Here is a 19,506-nt window from a genome sequence, read left to right on the forward strand (position 1 = left end):
GAGCATGTTTCTGTAGCTTATTGCATAACTATTACATTCAAATGAACTACATTTGACTATATTCCTGATTTCCTTGGTAAAGTTACGTGACTTACTTGTCAGGTTTTCGCTATCTTTCCAACACGCATGATTTATATAATGTTGTGATCTATTTTTAGACAATTGTTATAAATAGTAATATATGTTTTTAAACTTATTACATCAACAGTTAATTTACTGTTAACTGTATTCACATGTATGCAGCATGTGGACACTGGTGTAGTTACAGTTCTGCTACTAAATAAATATGTTCATAATGCATTGGAAACCCGTTATAAAATCGTAAACTTACTTTGTCTTTGGCGTTTGCCCATTGCCACTAAACCGGGTTTATGTTTAAACCTTTTGGCTACTGAGCATGTTTCTGTAGCTTATTTCATAACTATTACATTTAACTGTGATGATCAATGTACTTTTTTTCTTACTGTAGTTAATTAAACACTCTTACATACTTTAAAAAGGTATGTCTACAAACATGTATATAAAAAGAGGGTTTATGTGCATTAAGATGAATCAGGTTAAAAGGGACACACTCAAGTTTACACTTTTAATTTTAATGCATTGTAACGATAAACTCAGATGTAAAATATTGGCGATATCTTGGCGCCTTTTTATTTTTTTAGTTTGTGAAACATAAATTTAGATTGATGATAAAAGTTATTTAAGTACACAAATCATGTGTTCTTTTTGTAATATAAAAGTATAATGAGCTAAGCATAATCATTGTTTGCATCTTTTAAGTGTAAACCTATAATGTGCCCATTTAAAATAATGAGGAAATGAACGTGCTATATAGGACACCCTTGACTGATTTTATTGGCTTCTGATTTCAGACAAAACATGCCTTTGACCTGTGTTAACATAAGAAAATTCTTGACATCAGAGTTCCGATATGTTTTGTTTAGGACAGCAAGTTGCTGCTAGAACCAGGTATCAAAAATCTACAAATTTTGATTTATAAGTTTATGGCCCGTTAAAAAAAGGATTTTAGTCATAACTGAGATCACTCTTAAGTCTGTAAGAACATCACACTTGAAAAAAAGGTGATTAAGCTCTCAATTCCGCAATGACTCTTTCAAGTTTATTGCTCAATGAAGTTCAATAAAGATAATTGATTTTTTTCGAATATACTTATTGAATCAGGGCCCGTTGCAGGGAAAATCCAGATCAAACCTGATGATTTTCCTGATTCTACATATCACATATTTTATATGTATGCATTGTAATGCAACGGACATTCCAAGATACATTTCAAAGACCAATCTTTCAATTAAACACCATAATTCACTGTTGGAGCTGTAGTGCACGCTTATTTACATTTGGGATTGATGTACACCCTTAGGTTTAATTATTTGTGCATATTAAAGAACACATATGGATCACACACACACACATATATATATATATATATATACGCATCACTGTGTTATCAGATGAATATAAAAGTAAGAATAACAGCAATGTAGCAGCTTTTATAGAATTTCGTTGCCGATCTTCGATTTCAAGTCGCATGATATTTTAAATCGATGTCATGGACAGTCGGTCAAATCAAATGTTGATTTAAACCAGTCGGCAGAATATTTAGTTTCTCGTTTTAATACTAAAAGTTAACGGTTTACATATTTCCCACACCGCCTTTTTACTAGGATTGCGATTCATCTTTTTCATCTATCGACAAGTAGGAACTGATCGGGAAACCTGCTCTTAATTTACCATTTTAGTTGCATTACTTCATGCGATTAAATTTACTGTAATTCAGGATTGACAACTGAAAATGCGAGGAGTTTCCCCTAAATTGTGTTACTAAAGCAAGGAACATTCGACGAGAGTTGATTGTCTCTAGACATTTACTGTATATTCATTCCAGTCGCAAAATATTGATTTTTAAACTGTAAGAATAAGTGCATATAGAAATACAAAAACGGTCTTACATATCACGTGACACTCGTCCTGGCTTCTGATTGGCCAAACTGATATAAACAACAGCGTCTGTAAAAAAATTAATTTGTTCAATACTTTGTGTTTCACATACATTCGAACAAAGGCATTTGGTTATGACAATTTGATTTCCATTTAAACGTTATAAAAATTGGTTAGAATGCGTTGAACCCCATCTCTATATATAAAAGTATTATTCAGTCGTCACTTTGATTTATACAAATACATACTAATCTGTTCTATACAATTATTTCATCTTGATAAAAGGTCTTTGAAATTTTAAAATATATTTAATATAAGGATATTTGGACATTGCATTTGCATTTCAGCAATTATTTTTAAAGAAAACACACGTTTGCATGAAAAGAAACTAAAAAAACAACAACTTTAAACTTTATTTCTAAAACGAATTGAAGATGATCGGTAATGCAACTCAACATTTCTTTATATTTTATTTATTTACAATTTGAAAATGAATTATAAAGGAAATGTTACGAACAAACCATTATTAAAAAATAGAAATGAAGAAAAATACCCCCAATTGTAACTTGCTTCACGTAAACTTATGCAAATTGTCTTACCAAAACCACAACTGCATTGGTTGTTGTCATCTTGATCGTTATGCGATCCACTAATGACTGACCCTTAAATTAGTGAAATAGGTTATCTAGCTAAAATGAGAAGAGGTCAATGTTCTATAAAAGCATTATCAGTGTTTCATGAGACAAGAACATAGGACACAATCTTTGTAAGGGTCACCGTAATCGCACTGGGAGACAAAGCAAAAGTCAAACGTATAACCTATATATACATTTTCAGGCCACGTATACCTTTAAAATCGTTAATTGGCATACCGAAAGCTTCAATGGTGTCAATTAGCCTACGCAAAACTCGAAATGGTTTATTAGCCTTCGTATTGCCATGTATTGTTACGTAGCCTTTGTATACATTTATATATAATTTTTAAACTAACATGAAACCCTTTATAGTTTAATAGCCTAAGTATAACCCTTTACTGCTTATAAGCCTACGTATTTCCCTACAATGTTTATAGGAGTTAATATAACCTCTTTAATGTAGTTGTTTAGACTGGTTATATGTGTATTATACTCTCAGGCATGCCATTAGGAAATTTTGTTTTAAATGTTATAGTTGCTTTAAGAGAAAGTGGTGTACGCTAACTAGTCTAAATTCGATGATATGCTCCTGAGTCACTGACCTTATCACACTTTGCCCTTAGAGTCTTGCAGACCTTAGCATTCTTTAGGGAGCGGTTTTGATTTGGGACATTAGTTAGGTAATTGTTAGTTTATTGTAATGATAAATCTTTCAAATTTCATGATAGATAATGAACTCGAAATGAATAACCTTTATCTTATTTTCAAAAGGTGTTTATACAAACTAGATGCTGGTATGGAAACTATTTGTCTACAACATCTGTGTCTCAAACTTTACAAAAAAGCCAAATTATGGAATGATAGAAAAATATATTCTTTACAGAAAGTTTTATTTGTATTTCCATAGCAGCATATTTGTAATGCAATAATAAGACTTAAAATATCAACTTTAAGTTTTATGAATTAAATAATTAAGATTTGATTATGGGTAAAATGGTCGAATTACTATTATGTTTGGCACCCCTCAAATATAAAACGATTATAATTGAATATAGCGCTTTCACTAGTCATTAAATATGTTTTCACTGAAAACTGAGCTCTCTACAGTCGATTCTGGCATCTGATGGAATACACCCTTTCGGAGTTGCTAGAAATTGAGCCCTCTACAGTCGATTCTTGCATCTGATGGAATACACCCTTTCGGAGTTGCTAGAAATTAAGCTCTCTACAGTCGATTCTTGCATCTGATGGAATACACCCTTTCGGAGTTGCTAGAAACTCAGCCCTTTACAGTCGATTCTGGCATCTGATGGAATACACTCTTTCGGAGTTGCTAGAAATTGAGCCCTTTACAGTCGATTCTGGCATCTGATGGAATACACCCTTTCGGAATTGCTAGAAATTAAGCTCTCTACAGTCGATTCTTGCATCTGATGGAATACACCCTTTCGGAGTTGCTAGAAATTGAGCCCTCTACAGTCGATTCTGGCATCTGATGGAATACACTCTTTCGGAGTTGCTAGAAATTGAGCCCTTTACAGTCGATTCTGGCATCTGATGGAAAACACCCTTTCGGAGTTGCTAGAAATTGAGCCCTCTACAGTCGATTCTGGCATCTGATGGAATACACCATTTCGGAGTTGCTAGAAACTGAGCCCTCTACAGTCGATTCTGGCATCTGATGGAATACACCCTTTCGGAGTTGCTAGAACCTCAGCCCTCTACAGTCGATTCTGGCATCTGATGGAATACACCCTTTCGGAGTTGCTAGAAACTCAGTCTTCTACAGTCGATTCTGGCATCTGATGGAATACACCCTTTCGGAGTTGCTAGAAACTGAGCCCTCTACAGTCGATTCTGGCATCTGATGGAATACACTCTTTCGGAGTTGCTAGAAATTGAGCCCTTTACAGTCGATTCTGGCATCTGATGGAATACACCCTTTCGGAGTTGCTAGAAACTCAGCCCTCTACAGTCGATTCTGGCATCTGATGAGTAGCCGGGCGCCGAGGGTGTATGTGTGCATTGCACTTTGTTTTCAGTGGCAGCTATCCCTGGTTTAGGTTCCTGGTGGAGAATATATATTTCCAATGTTGCAGAAAACAGTATAGCCTCTGTACATTTATATTCTAAATGGCAGCTTAGGAATTAACATTGGTTCATTTTTCTGGTGTTGATCATTCTCTCAGAGTTGTTGATAACTGAGGTTACTCCCATAGGTTCATTAGTCTGGTGAAGATCATTCTATTAGAGTTGTTGATAACTGAGGTTACTCCCATAGGTTCATTAGTCTGGTGGAGATCATTCTATTAGAGTTGTTGATAACTGAGGTTACTCCCATAGGTTCATTAGACTGGTTGAGATCATTCTATTAGAGTTACTGATAACTGAGGTTATTCCCATAGGTTCATTAGTCTGGTGGAGATCATTCTATTAGAGTTGTTGATAACTGAGGTTACTCCCATTGGTTCATTAGTCTGGTGGAGATCATTCTATTAGAGTTGTTGATAACTGAGGTTACTCCCATTGGTTCATTAATCTGGTGGAGATCATTCTATTAGAGTTGTTGATAACTGAGGTTACTAACTCCCATTGGTTCATTAGTCTAGTTTAGATCATTCTATTAGAGTTGTTGATAACTGAGGTTACTCCCATAGGTTCATTAGTCCTGTGGAGATCATTCTATTAGAGTTGTTGATAACTGAGGTTACTCCCATTGGTTCATTAGTCTGGTGGAGATCATTCTCTCAGAGTTGTTGGAAACTGAGGTTACTCCCAAAGGTTTATTAGTCTGGTGGAGATCATTCTCTCAGAGTTGTTGGAAACTGAGGTTACTCCCATTGGTTCATTAGTCTGGTGGAGATCATTCTCTCAGAGTTGTTGGAAACTAAGGTTACTCCCATTGGTTCATGAGTCTGGTGGAGATCATTCTATTAGAGTTGTTGATAACTAGGTTACTCCCATTGGTTCATTAGTCTGGTTGAGATCATTCTATTAGAGTTTTTGGAAACTGAGATGACTTATGTACATTTCTCTCTGATGTCATTGCCTACTGTTCACCCTCTCACAGTAGTCAGACATTGGCTCAGTGAGAGAGCAATATTTGGTAAGCATTTCGAAACCTGACTTTTCTACCTTTTGTACCCTGTGCGTTTTATCATGTATAGGAGTGTTTAGACGTCTGATGGGTACACTTATTTCAGAGTTCCCGGACACTGAGATGGTCGGAGGTACGGGGAACACATGTAAGTATCACCACGCAAATAATCCCGGTTAAGTGTATGGATGGCAGAGCCTGTATTTCATAGAGCCATATGAAAGACCAAGAACATCGCAAGCTGTTTTGTTTAAATTGTAAGAACCATTTTTTATTCTCACTAAATATCCAATCAGAACATTAAATTGAAGTTTCGTTTTGCATTTGATAATGAATACCTGATTAAAAACAGTTGATATATGTATCCAAAATATTAATAATAATAATAATAATAATAATAATAATAATAATAATAATAATAATAATAATGATAATAATAATAATAATAATAATAATAATGACATTCCAAAGACATTGAATAAATAGTTTACTGCCAGTCAGTAGATCAAACCTGGATTCCCTGCTTACAAGTCATGTGCTCTTCTAACTAAGCTCGATAGCCTGGATAAAATGTATACTTACCGACATATTTGTTACGGGTGATCGTACAATTAGGTCTTTTATACAGTGTTAGTTAAACATACAATTTTTACTAGATTATTACAAAGCTTGTAGCTTATAGATACACATTTTAGTAAGGTCGAAATCCAGTACCGGCCCTAAATTGCTCAAAATTATGAAGTCGATTCTGAATCTCAATCCATTTTACCCACATCCACCAAATGCATGACTCTAAATGTTACACGTTTTGATAATTTAATAATACATTCTCTCATAGATTATGTTGATAAAAGGTTATGTCGTTATCTTAAAAACAAATACATTTTGAGCAAAAATAGCCGTTCAATTGTTTTATTTTGAGATGTTACCTACATATATGTGGCGCTATTGATATAATGTTAAATAACATTATGCACAATTATATGTATTTTGAATGCTAATTCTATGCTGAAAAAAGATGAAGCTTTGGATTAAGACTTTCAATTCTTGACATTAGAAACACAAGTAGATGTTATTGTATAAGAACTTACTATCTCGATGGTTAACTTTATAATGGGTATGCAATTTTAGCAAAAACTAAAAGGTCATTTGTTTTAGAAACACCTGGAAATTTGTTCAAGATCAACAATTTCGTAATTATTTTATTCGTTTTAATCGGGATTCTTCGGATACGAGTGAGGATGTGCACACTAACTTGTTTAAACCCCCAGTATATTTAAATGTTACTAACCGTTACAAGGCGGTATCTTCAATCCTTGATAAACATACATAGTCTTTGTATATAGTATAAATGCACTGTGCTGTTTATGGAGCTCTGTGCTGTTGTTCCATGTTTCTTGTTTGTGATTTTTGTTTTGGTTGTGTTCTATGTCTTTGGCGTTTACCCTGTGCCATTTACCGGGGATTATGTTTGAACTTGTGGCTATTGAGCTTGTTTCTGTACTTTTTTACATAATTATTCAATTGATCTTTGCAGTTTTGAAGAGCACTTTTTGATGTCGTTTGATAAAACAGATTGATTTCAATCATATGTTTTATTCAACATGATATTGAAATAAATGTCGCATACACATTTTAACAAGGCCCATTAAGGGGCATTTGGTAACTGCTGTGATAACTACTGTTTACATTTGGAACAGGTCTTTCAATATATTTATGAATTGTCAGATATATCGAAAACATGTTAACAAAGAAAGCCACTGACCTGTTTGCAGTAAATGATAATGCTATATTTACAATAAGACCTAATTCTGACTGACTATGATTACTGTTTGGAGTATTAGTTTTCTGTGTTTTCCTCTTTTGTTTGACAACACTAAATGCTTGCTGTTATTATACCTCTCAACATAAGTTTTGTTTTGATACAATTTTCATTGGGATATCATAAAATAAATATTATTCAAGTCTAAGCCATTTTAATAAATAACTGATGAAACCTTATGAAAACAGTTTTCCTTTTTATCAGGTACTTTAGAAAATCCAGAGAGTCACACAAGAAGAAATTTCCATGTTTGAAAATGAAAAAAATAATCTAAGTATGGGATATAAACGAACTCTTTTGTTATTTTTTTTTAAATTTATATCTTGATTTTCTTTATCAGTTTATTAAGGAGAGGTCAGTGCCAAGTAATGAAAACCTACACCAAACTTAAGTCAAAGTAGTATAAACCAACTGAAGTGATGTATGTTATACATTTTTAGGAAAACTGCCAACAAATCAATGATTGAAAGTCGCGGGTATCAACAGCAATAAGAGAAATGAAATATTTATTTTTAGATTATGAAGACAATTAAAAGAGCTGAGGGAATGAAAAGCCAACAATAGGGGATTCAAAGGCAGGAGTATTAAACACAATTAGAGATATATTTAATTTACTTTCAGATTATTAAGAGAATACAAAGGGTTGTGCAAGGGGATAAATGCCAGGAAATTACGAAATGAAAATCAAGGGTAATAACTACTATAAATGATCTTAGTTTCTGTTTCATTTTTTAGATAAAAAAGGAAATTCAGAAGGCCACGCAAGGGGAGAAATGCCAGGATATCACGGAATCCGAGATCCCCTTGCGTGTCCTACTTAGTTCTATGCACTATATACAGCTGGTTAAATCAGGCTATCATCACCATTAGGGCATACGCACTAAAGAGGGAAAACCGGTATCTCGTCCTAATTTAATATTGCAAGCTCCGTCCGACTTTCAATTTCTCTTCTAGCTCGGCGAGAACTCACGAACTAGGGGTCTACCAGGTTGAATTCATTCCTTATGCGTGATTGGCTAGACGGCATTATCACGTGATATTACCGAGGTAGGTTTATAGCTTAATTATGTCACCCGATTAGAGTAAGCCTTTGTAGCTCAGTGAGTACGACGCGTTACTGCAATTTTGGCAACACGGGTTCGAACCCGGTCTCCGACACAATTATTTTTACATTTTGGTACCTTTTTTACAATTATGATATCAAAGCGTTACACATTATATTAGATAATTGTCCTGAGATTCGTACCAGAAAAAAACAACTTTTTTGGTGCCAATACGTGTACAAGCATAACCATTACATATAATTTGATGGACATGTTAAGGCGTGATTTCTTGGCATTTCTTCCCTATCGCAACTCAGTGGATTGCATAAATCATCTGAAAGAAAAAAAACAACATACTTAACCATTAATTACACTTGATTTTCCCTTGCATTGTGGTTTCTGAATCTAAATAAAAAAGGATAATAAATAATAGATATCACTGTTGTTGGTTTATACATTATCAATAGCAAAAAATGTCTTCAAGTAATAAAAACATTAAACGCAAATACAAATTGTTTATTTTTTTGTTTAAAATATTGACCAAATATTTTGTTAACATAATTTATCAGAGAATTCACTTGAAAAGGTTGAACATAAACACTTTTGAATCATGCTTTTCTGTAAGGTGGAAAAATGAGTCAAGATCGAGTAATTACTGTAGTATTTGTAGTATACAAAATTGGGTATATGTACTAGTTTCTAACCTCGAAACAGACTCGAGTGTGAATATGAAAGCTACCAGTCTCGTACCAATTAAGCCAGAAAAAATAATTATATTACTAAGCACTTTTTCATGTTAACCCCTAAAATCCCCTCTACATATCAGGAAGTATTCTGTCTGATAAGCTCAGTAAGTGCAGATGTTTGCTTGGTGGTTCTCTAACAGTATCATATCATCGTTATCAATGTTTGTCAAGGTCAGGAATCCATAGCTTCCAATAATCAGGTCAGCCCAAATCAAAAGAAACGGCCTGATTTATGTGCCAACATGTTGATAGTGTTATAAAATAGTTACTCTGTAAAAAAACTTTGCAAGAAAAGAGGACGTATTTCGTTTGATATAATGAGCAAATTTGCTTCAAAGTACTACACAGACATGTACAGATATTGTATACATGTAAACATACACCGAACAGCTGTGTATTTACAAAAACTTGTGCATGTTTCTACAATTCTAGAAATAGCAATAAAAATGTTTGACACTTTTACGCGGAACGTCTCATAAATTTGTATTAGCCAATACAATAAGTCGTTTTAAACCTTACTCTGAAACCGGAAGTGAAAAGAGATAGGACATAAAACTGGCACACGGGAATAAAGTAAATAAACTCGAATGATCGGCGAGCTTCTTCGCGGAGTAAGGTGTATTTTAAGAATGATCGATAGAGAGGATTTAGTGACTAGGGTATCGAAACGTTCAAAATCATGTGAAAATATATAGACAGTAGAAAGTGTATATTAATGAAAGCATGTATACTAAGAACATATAAATTCAGTTTGATATTTCGGTGCAAATGCACCTGGGGTCATATTTACGAAAGGTCGAGAATCTCACTCAAAGAGAACATATATTAAATTCCTTCAACAAAAATGAGCGTCTATTAGTATACAGTGTCAAATGATAATTATTTTCTGCGAACTTCATCATCGAACCTCAAAAAGAAATAAAAATATAACGCTAAGAAGATGTGCACTTTTGCCACTTGGGTCTGAACTCAGACGGAGGCTGTTCGTTATTATGGGACCTGACTTGCAAGCACGGAATCCAGGGAATCCTAGGTTTGATCACCTGACTGAAACTACAAATCCATGACTTGTATAACTTAACGAACTGACATCCTTTCCTTTGGGTAGCAATTTTTTTTTTGAAATCATCAGCTGTCTAATAATTGCGACTTCAAATGACTCTGAAAACAAAAAGACATTATATTATTTTCAAATTTATCAAAGCTAATTTAATAACAATACAGTAAGGCAGTTTTAAAATACAAAAAAAAACAAAAAACAATGTCAGAATAGTCGATACGAAATTTGGCGATATAACATGATTAAAAATCATTTTGCTTTGGCATCTTCTTTTCGTACACCAATGTGCCACATGTATTATTATCAAACCTCCGATAAATGAAAATGTCTCAACTGAGTTCCCCCTTTAGAAATAGCGCATAATGGTTTCTCAGTTAAAATCATATCTTTTCATGAGTACAGATGAACATACCGACGCTATATTTTAATTACTGGGATCTACGTAGTAGACAACCGCAGTAAATTTTGAACTGGAAAATAACGTAAAAACTGCGGAAGATGCATGTGCCGTAATCGTTGTGATACATCAATTAGAAGAAGCTAGTACGTTGTAAAAAACGATGTTAATGTTATGTAATGTTTTGACAACTTCTTTTGTTCTTGCAAATGTATCATTTAGTCCCTTTAATAAATAGTATATAGGTTATACATTTTGACGTTTGCCTCCTCTCCCAGTGTGATTACGGTGACCCTTACATAGTGTGAGTCCCTTGTCTTTGGTTTACCGACCTTACACTGATAATGATTTAATAGAACATTGACATATTCTCATTTTAGCTATTTAACCAAATTTTGAAAGCTAAGGGGCAGTCGTTATTTGATCGCACAACTCTTATAATGGCTACGTTGAGAACAGTTGTGACTTGAGTAAGACAATTTGAATAATAACTTAAAACTAGTAACAATTTTGAGGTTGTTATTATATTATTCTTTAAAACAAAGATATTCCTGAAATCGCCTGAAATATTGATTATTTTGCAACAAAAATGATATAAAACATTGTTGAGTAAATTGCGGTACTAACTAAAATCACAACTTCATATGTATAACCTTAAGTTATACTTCAAATCAAACCAAATTTAAAAGAAAAAAACAAACTTTGAAAAAGGATGATATACTAAAATGCAACAGATTTGATATATGGCGATTAGGCTAACGCATTTTAGCCAGTTTCCACACCATTTGAATAGAAATCAGCTTTTCATCACCGAATAACTTTGTGTAAAGATATGATAAACATACGGTATTGAATGAATTCATTTTTACAGACACTGTTGTTAACATCGGTATGTCCAATCAGAAGCCAGGAAGAATGTCACGTGATATGTAAGACCTTTTTTCTATTTTCATAGGCACTCTCTTATAATCCTTTTAAACACAACTAATGAGGAACAACACGTACAAAAAAATCGTTAGCAGTAATAACACTATGTTGAATTATGTGTTTGATCGAAATGTTTTATGTATCTCCCTTGCTTTTAAATGCATTGGTCATAAATATTTGATAATGAGAAATAGGTAAATGATCTTTATAAATTATGATATTCGACCAGGATCTCCTTGAACCAAGAACACTGTTTCAATGTAGTTTCTTGTCGAATATTAATGTTATCGTAGTGTCATATGAATATTATGTTGTTATATATTCGAGTGAACAAAACTTAACATTACAATGAACGGGACTTTGTAAAACTGAAAACAAATTCCCCTATTCATGAGTGTGATGTAGCTACAGATGTAAGAGTTTTGCAAGTATGACTAAACTCCTTTATTGAAACAAGGCCAACAGCGAATAAAGGAAAAGGCACAGAGCCTTTATATTTGACGACTGACATCAACTGCCGGTCTTTAACCAAACATGATCAGGTCGTAGCTCTGAAATCAGGACTTCCCCTTGCTAACCTTTATGTGGGACATATATGGGACAAATACATTTGTATTGTCTGATATCTGAGGCCAATGAACTTAAGTAAGGATGTTCCATATAGCATGGCATTCTCCTCCTTTTCGTAAAGGGCACACTATGAGTTTATACTTGCTAGTTATTGATTGTATGCATTATTATGTTTTTCACGTTTGATATTAAAGACAGAAAGGCATATGATGTGTTTTTATTGTCTGAATTAAGAAGCAAATGAACTTAAGTAAGGTTGGCCCATATAGCATTCTCCTTCTTATCTTAAAGGCCACACTTTGAGTTTATAATTGTTGGATATTAATTGTATACATTAGTATGTTTAACACGTTGATATTAACGATAAAAAGGCATGGGATGTGTTTTATTGTCTAAATTAGGAAGCCAATGAATTTAAGTAAGGTTGTCCTATATACCATGACATTTTTTTCCATATCTTTAAGGGGCACACTTTGAGTGTATACTTGATTTATTATTAATACCTTGCTATGTTTAACACGTTTAATATAAAGAATAACAATGCATATGATATGTATACGGATAAGAGAATATTAGCCTTTATAATCGATTAATAGCTACATGACCACCGATTCCCAAGTTAAAAGAAACAAACCAGCAAGATGTTGCAAATATCTATTCACAAGTGTATTGTTTTGTGTTTTGAATATTGAAGTCATATGAGTTACACATAATAAAACATTAAATTAAAAACATATTTCGTGCGTTTATCATGTGTAACCCTTGTTGTTAAAAGCAATACATCTAGCTGCACACAAATCCTCTTCATATGAACATGGTAATATATAGACATTTCCTCTTTAAAAATAGTTTTAGTGTTTTCAAATAATTTACAGTCATCGTAAAAGTTGAAGTCTGTTTTATGATTATTAACGGGGTCTTTTTGCACTATGACCATATCTATTCTCTAGAGAGGGATTCAAACTACACCAGTGGCCTCTACAAAGATGTTCAACCAATTTAGTTCACAATAAAATTACTGGGCTGACCATGTTTTCTGAACACTAACTTATTTAACGACAATTTTAAAACACGGTATTAGATCATTATATTAATCATGTTTGTTAACATAATGGAAACACCTGCTAGTCACGTGTGCAGTAACGTTTAATAATGCCATAGGTAGTATTGTCAACTTACACAAATATATTTTATTAACTTAAATGCCAAGGTGATTTTGTTAAAGTGTTGCATAATGTAAACCACTTTGATTAATTTCCAAACCCCTATCATGATAGCATAAACACTTCAGTTACAGCCTCAACATTTTTGTTAACATGACACTTAAGTCGGCAGTAGGGTCAAATATATGGATGGCTATATACAGGCCTTTATTAAGATAAGTCACATATTTAGTGCTGTCTCATTTTTATTTACACTAGCAAGTGTTTACATCTTGAAATAAACGAGGAGTGTTTTATCAGTAGTGGCGACATAGCTGCCGAAAAGGGTTCCGCGTTCATACTTATATAGATGAATAGCATACCGCTGGAAAGGATATTTTCTATATCCAACTAATTTTCAGTAGATTAATATAACAGGATCATTTCATTATGACTAATACACTGCTAAATCTGGCGAAAATATCCGAGAAAAGCATAGAGCGTTTGATAAGGTGTTTTTAAGGGGGTTTGTAGATTATCCGCTGGAGGATATACGGGGCAATTGAAACCATGAAAAATATTTTCCTGCGCCCCGCATTTTCCATATCAAGTCACCTCTTACCTCGTAATGCATATATCATATCACCAACCTGTTTAATGTTTTCATCTGAATCGGAATATAGAGGCCATTTTTGGTACGATTTATATTAGTGATCCAACATGGAAATATATGGTTTAACTGCGTGACAAGTCCTTGACCAATAGCGTTGCGTCATTTGTGTTGAAAGCGGGATATCAGAATAATCGTTGCTTACTGGATAAAAGCGCCTAAGTGATTATAATATATCTAGACATAATGTGTGTTACAGTGGCTCTTCCCGACCTTACTGTTACACTATGGGTATCATAGTTAAGGATTGGAAGCAAGAGCTGTAATGATCAGCTTTATTTGCATTTTGATTTGTGTTATGACATCATTATTGTTTTATTATGCGTCCTGGTTGGATTATATCTACTTTATTTAACCAATGGTGTACAGCTTTTCAATTAATGGCTATTCATTTACACGCACATATGGTGTCAATAACAGCTCAATAATACCAAGCTAACTAAGATTTTACTTGTTCCAATCTGAATGAATATCAGTTAAAATGCAAACATATGGGTTTATCATATGTTTACGCTTCAGAAAATATGATTGAATGCTCCGTAGCGTTCATACAGCATACGAATACGACCAAATAATACGTATGCACTTATAATCTTTTTCAGCAAGCGTAGGAACAGACTTTATTTTCGGTGTACCAAGTACCTACAATGGATTTTCGACTATTGAACTGCATATGACAACTCAGAGTAGCGCAGATGTACGTGTTACTGTTCCTTTCCTGAACTTCAATAAACATTATGTCTTTACAAAACACACCTCTGTGAACATCGGTTCTACTGTGGCACACAAGGTCAATGGCACCCAGTTTAAAGGTAGGGTTACGGGTTAAAATAATTAATCTTGAATTAAGTTTAATTATTATTATAATTACAATTATTATTATTATTATTATTATTATTATTATTATTATTATTATTATTATTATTATTATTATTATTATTATTATCATTATCATTATTATTATTATTATAATTATTATTATTATTATTATTATTATTATTATTATTATTATTATTATTATTATTATTATTATTATTATTAATTATTATTATTATTATTATTATTATTATTATTATTATTATTATTATTATTACTATTATATACACATACAGCGTCAATTACGCAAGCCTAAATTTGAGCCTTTTGAAGTAAATATCACGTGTAACAGCATGAACAAGTTCTATGAAATGCATTTTTTATTTTCATAAAAAGCTATTGAACTCCATTCAACTAGTCCAATCTGGGCCGCGATTGTGACTACAAGAAGTTTGGAATTCGAGGCATTTCTTCCACTTCCGGTGAGCGCATTGTCAACGGAATACCTCATTCCTTCGTACCGACCATACTCTACCAATACCTATATGTCCCAATTCTTAATCGTTGCCACAGAAACTGACACGACAGTGGATATTGAATTTCCTTCTACATTTACGCCATGGGCAAAAGGCCACATTAAGATTGAATTGCAAAAGTACCAAACGTATCTGTTTCAAAACCGAATGGACACCACTGGAACACTTGTCACTAGTGATAAACCAGTTTCTGTTCTCGCCGGTACTTCCTATGGTACAGTGCCGGTCAACGGCACAAGCTACGGGTACATGGTTGAGCAAGTCCTACCAACCAGATTCTACGACTTCAAGTTCATTGTTCCTGCAATTAGCCCAAGCGAAGACTACTACATCCGAATTTTCTCCATTTATGATGACACGGAAGTGAACATGTACAATTCAACTACTCATGACTCCCACTTCCTGAAAAGGCTTGAACAATATGAGCGCCATTTCATGGCGGAACCGACCGTGCTGCTAGCTGATAAGCCCATTTATGTGATGATTTACTCAACTAGCAATTTCATGATGACTGCGCAGGCCATGTCACAGTATCAGTCTGAGTATGAATTCACCCTTCAAGGCAGATATAATCCTAACATCATTGATGTAACTATCAAGACAGCAGAAATCAGTGAACTATATCTTGACGGCAACAAAGTTACCATAGACAACCCCAAAGTCACCCAGGTCGCATCCCCTCTGCATGACTACAGTGTCCTATACATACCAATCACTGAAGCAACAATTCACCGAATCCATCACTCTAGGCAGCGACAGTTTGGAGCAGTACTGTACGGTACAAATCAGTATGCGTACGGAATGCCTCTTCAGATGACGCTGACAGATATTGGTTAGTATGACATAATTTTGTAAATGAAAAATATAACCAAATAGTATTTATAAACAGGTCGAAGTAGATTAAGTAGAAACACAACATATAATATTGTTCATATGTTTAGAAAAACGTTTGAGTTCGCACAGTTAGATACCTTATATTTATTTAGTTTTCGATTTTAATGTTCAGCCAATTCAGTATTCAAACATTATACCGATTTCTTCTCCAATTCAAACTCTAATAGTGTATTTGAACTTGTAATGTAAATTATGCAGAAAAACACGAGGGTGTGCGAACACGTTTCATCCTAAATATGCTTTAGATACAGACCCAGCCCGCAAGTGTAAAGCAATATTGGAACAACAGTTTTAAATGTTGTATCGTTCTTCATTCAGAATGTTACCTGATCAATGGCACGAACAGTACGTTCGACCCAGGACAAGGGTCTCACCATGGGTCTCAAATCGACTACCAAGCTTCTAGTATGGTTATAAATCCTAATTTCATACATGAGCTATTTCGAATATACATCGACGGAAAATGACAGATGTTATGTCTTTCAGATGATAATTTGTATTTCAGAAATGAGCATAGTCATTAAATGAAGGCATCAACTGACATTGTTCCTAATAACAAGCTATAGGTTTATCCTACGCTTTGTTCAGATTCAAGTTATGGTTACTATGATATTACAACATTATTCGTTGCCACGATGTTACGCAGGAGTTTGGTCTTGTGTTATGGGGGAATCCTGAGTTCCCTGAGGAAACCCACTTGTCAGGCTTGGTGACCACAAACCAAACTGGAAAATTGCTTTTGCTAAGGGTATCCTTTTTGTTTAAGAAATTTGTAGAGTATAATTGATATTTGTCAATGTTTTGAAAAATTGTGCTCACTCTCCAAATATAATGTCAGGTTATTCAGGGTCCATACACAGTTTAATTTACTTAGTTTAAGAAATGAACAAACGTTCTGTTCTCATATAGTTTGCTGGTTCTGTTCAACATTTAACCAGGCTTACACCAGAAGAAAAAAAGCACTTTGCTTATTCACTATTAAAATATAGCTTTGGTGCTCACTCGGTGAAATAGATGGCAATTATACACTGAAACAAAAAGGTCGATATATTAGTCAATTGTCATTTAAGTGCATAACATGTCTAAATTGAATAATGACGTCAAATCAAACGGTTCTAAGGTAGGCTTATCAAGCATGCGGTATGCTTCATTATTAGATGTAATGATTATTCCTTTCAATTTGATAACGGTACGGGATTGTGCGGGTAATTGAGAATCATACGGGTAATGCCTTGGGCAACATGTACGATCATAATCAGTCTTGTATCGCTATAATATTCTATAACGGTACGGTACTGTACGGGAAATATAGAATCATACGGGTCTTACCTTGGGTCACATATTTTATTATTATCAGTCTGGTATCTCTAAAACAGACGTTATTCTATAACGGTACGGTACGGTACGGGTAATTGAGAATCATACGGATAATGCTTTGGGCAACATGTATGATCATAATCAGTCTTGTATCTCAATTTTAGACGTAATTCTACAACGGTATGGGCCTGTACGGGTAATCAAGAATCGTACGGGTCTTATCTTGGGCCACATTTCCAATCATTACCAGTCTGGTATCGCAATTTTAGACGTAATTCAAAAATCCAATTCAGTTAAAGAGTTTTTGAGGATATGCACCAACCAGTCTACAAATAAATACTGTTTTATATTAGATCGAAATTGTAAACCCAAATACCTCCAAACATTTGTTTCGCTGTTCGAACAGGATAAATGGTGGCCTTTTGTCATGTTATTCTCCTCAATAGTTGAAAGTTGCTCTTAATTAAATTGAATGTTTTACATAGTAATAGTCATAAACAATGTGAAACTATAAACCAAAATTGAACTAATGGCAGTCCTATCAGATAGCCGTGTATCCATTGCTTACATGTACTTTATTTTGCATTAACCTGAGAACATAAGAAATATTTATTTTAGGTAATGGTGTTCACTGCTTCAATTGTGACGATATGACACACCTCAAGTATTGCGACAGGGTGACAACATGTATGGAAAACGAGGTGAGTGGTTAAAATAGTGTTAGATGATTCCGTTATTTTACGAGCTCATGGATGGTACATGTATTTGTTGTTGAATTTTATGAATCACTTTAACACTATGACAGTTTGCTCACGTGGAGGAAAAATAAGATGAATCATACAAGCGTTCATGTTATATATGCATGTGTGCATTTCACATGTGGCATGATTTATCATATGTTTTGGGACAGCATGATCTATTGGTGCGAATATGAGACAGGTAACAATAGGTCATTTAATGTGTTTTTGTTATAATATGTGCATTCTACCATCTTAGAATTGCGTCATGAATTTTGCTCAAAACTACTTAAACGACTATACTAATTTTTAATCAGATATATTTGCTTGCTTTGAATGTTCGTTCGCCTGCGAATATCTCGTTGGTCCCTGCAGACGTGTTTCGACTGTAATTGTTCAATTTGATCTTCAGATTTGCTACGTCCAGAGCTACTCCAAGGGTCTCGACACCATTCGCTACAAGTCTGGCTGCACATATAAGCTAGTAATTGATTTAATAAATACCTAGCAGTTGTTATGTTATAAAAATAAGTTACCTGCCTGTTTTAAACATTGGCACAAGGCGTAGTACTCGCAGCGCATGGTTAATAAACAGAACTGACTGTCCATTTATTAGATGTTCTGTATTCCTCATTAAGTGTACTGTGGGCCGTAGCCGTGCGCCTTATTTTTAAATCAAATGTCAGCACGCACAAGATTTGGACAATATTTGAACGACGATATGTCCAAGTTACGCGTGTACAATAATGTTTCCTAAGTTTTAAGGCTCTTTAAAAAAAGAACTATTTAGTTCAGTGTGAGATTTCAACTTTTCAGTTTCAGTAGCCTTTGTGGCTGTGTGGTATTGACTACCACCAAATATTATTGTACGTAAAAGGTTGACCCGCAATTCGCCAGAATATTTTTCAATCGTAAAGCATATGGTACTTTGCGGGACCAATAAAACCGCCTCATTAATTATTCATGATTACGAGATTTTCTTTGCCAAATTTCCCATGGTACACAACGAAGCATAACGTATTGTGTTTCGGGGATATTCGGCGATGGGTTTCTCTGTTGTTTTACCTTGACCGTAGATTGTATGAATGTTTCACCATGCGATCAAATCAGATAAAATCGTATTATAATTACTTGTATA

The sequence above is a fragment of the Mya arenaria genome, chromosome 16 (assembly GCF_026914265.1).
Source record: "Mya arenaria isolate MELC-2E11 chromosome 16, ASM2691426v1".
Lineage (NCBI taxonomy): Eukaryota > Metazoa > Mollusca > Bivalvia > Myida > Myidae > Mya > Mya arenaria.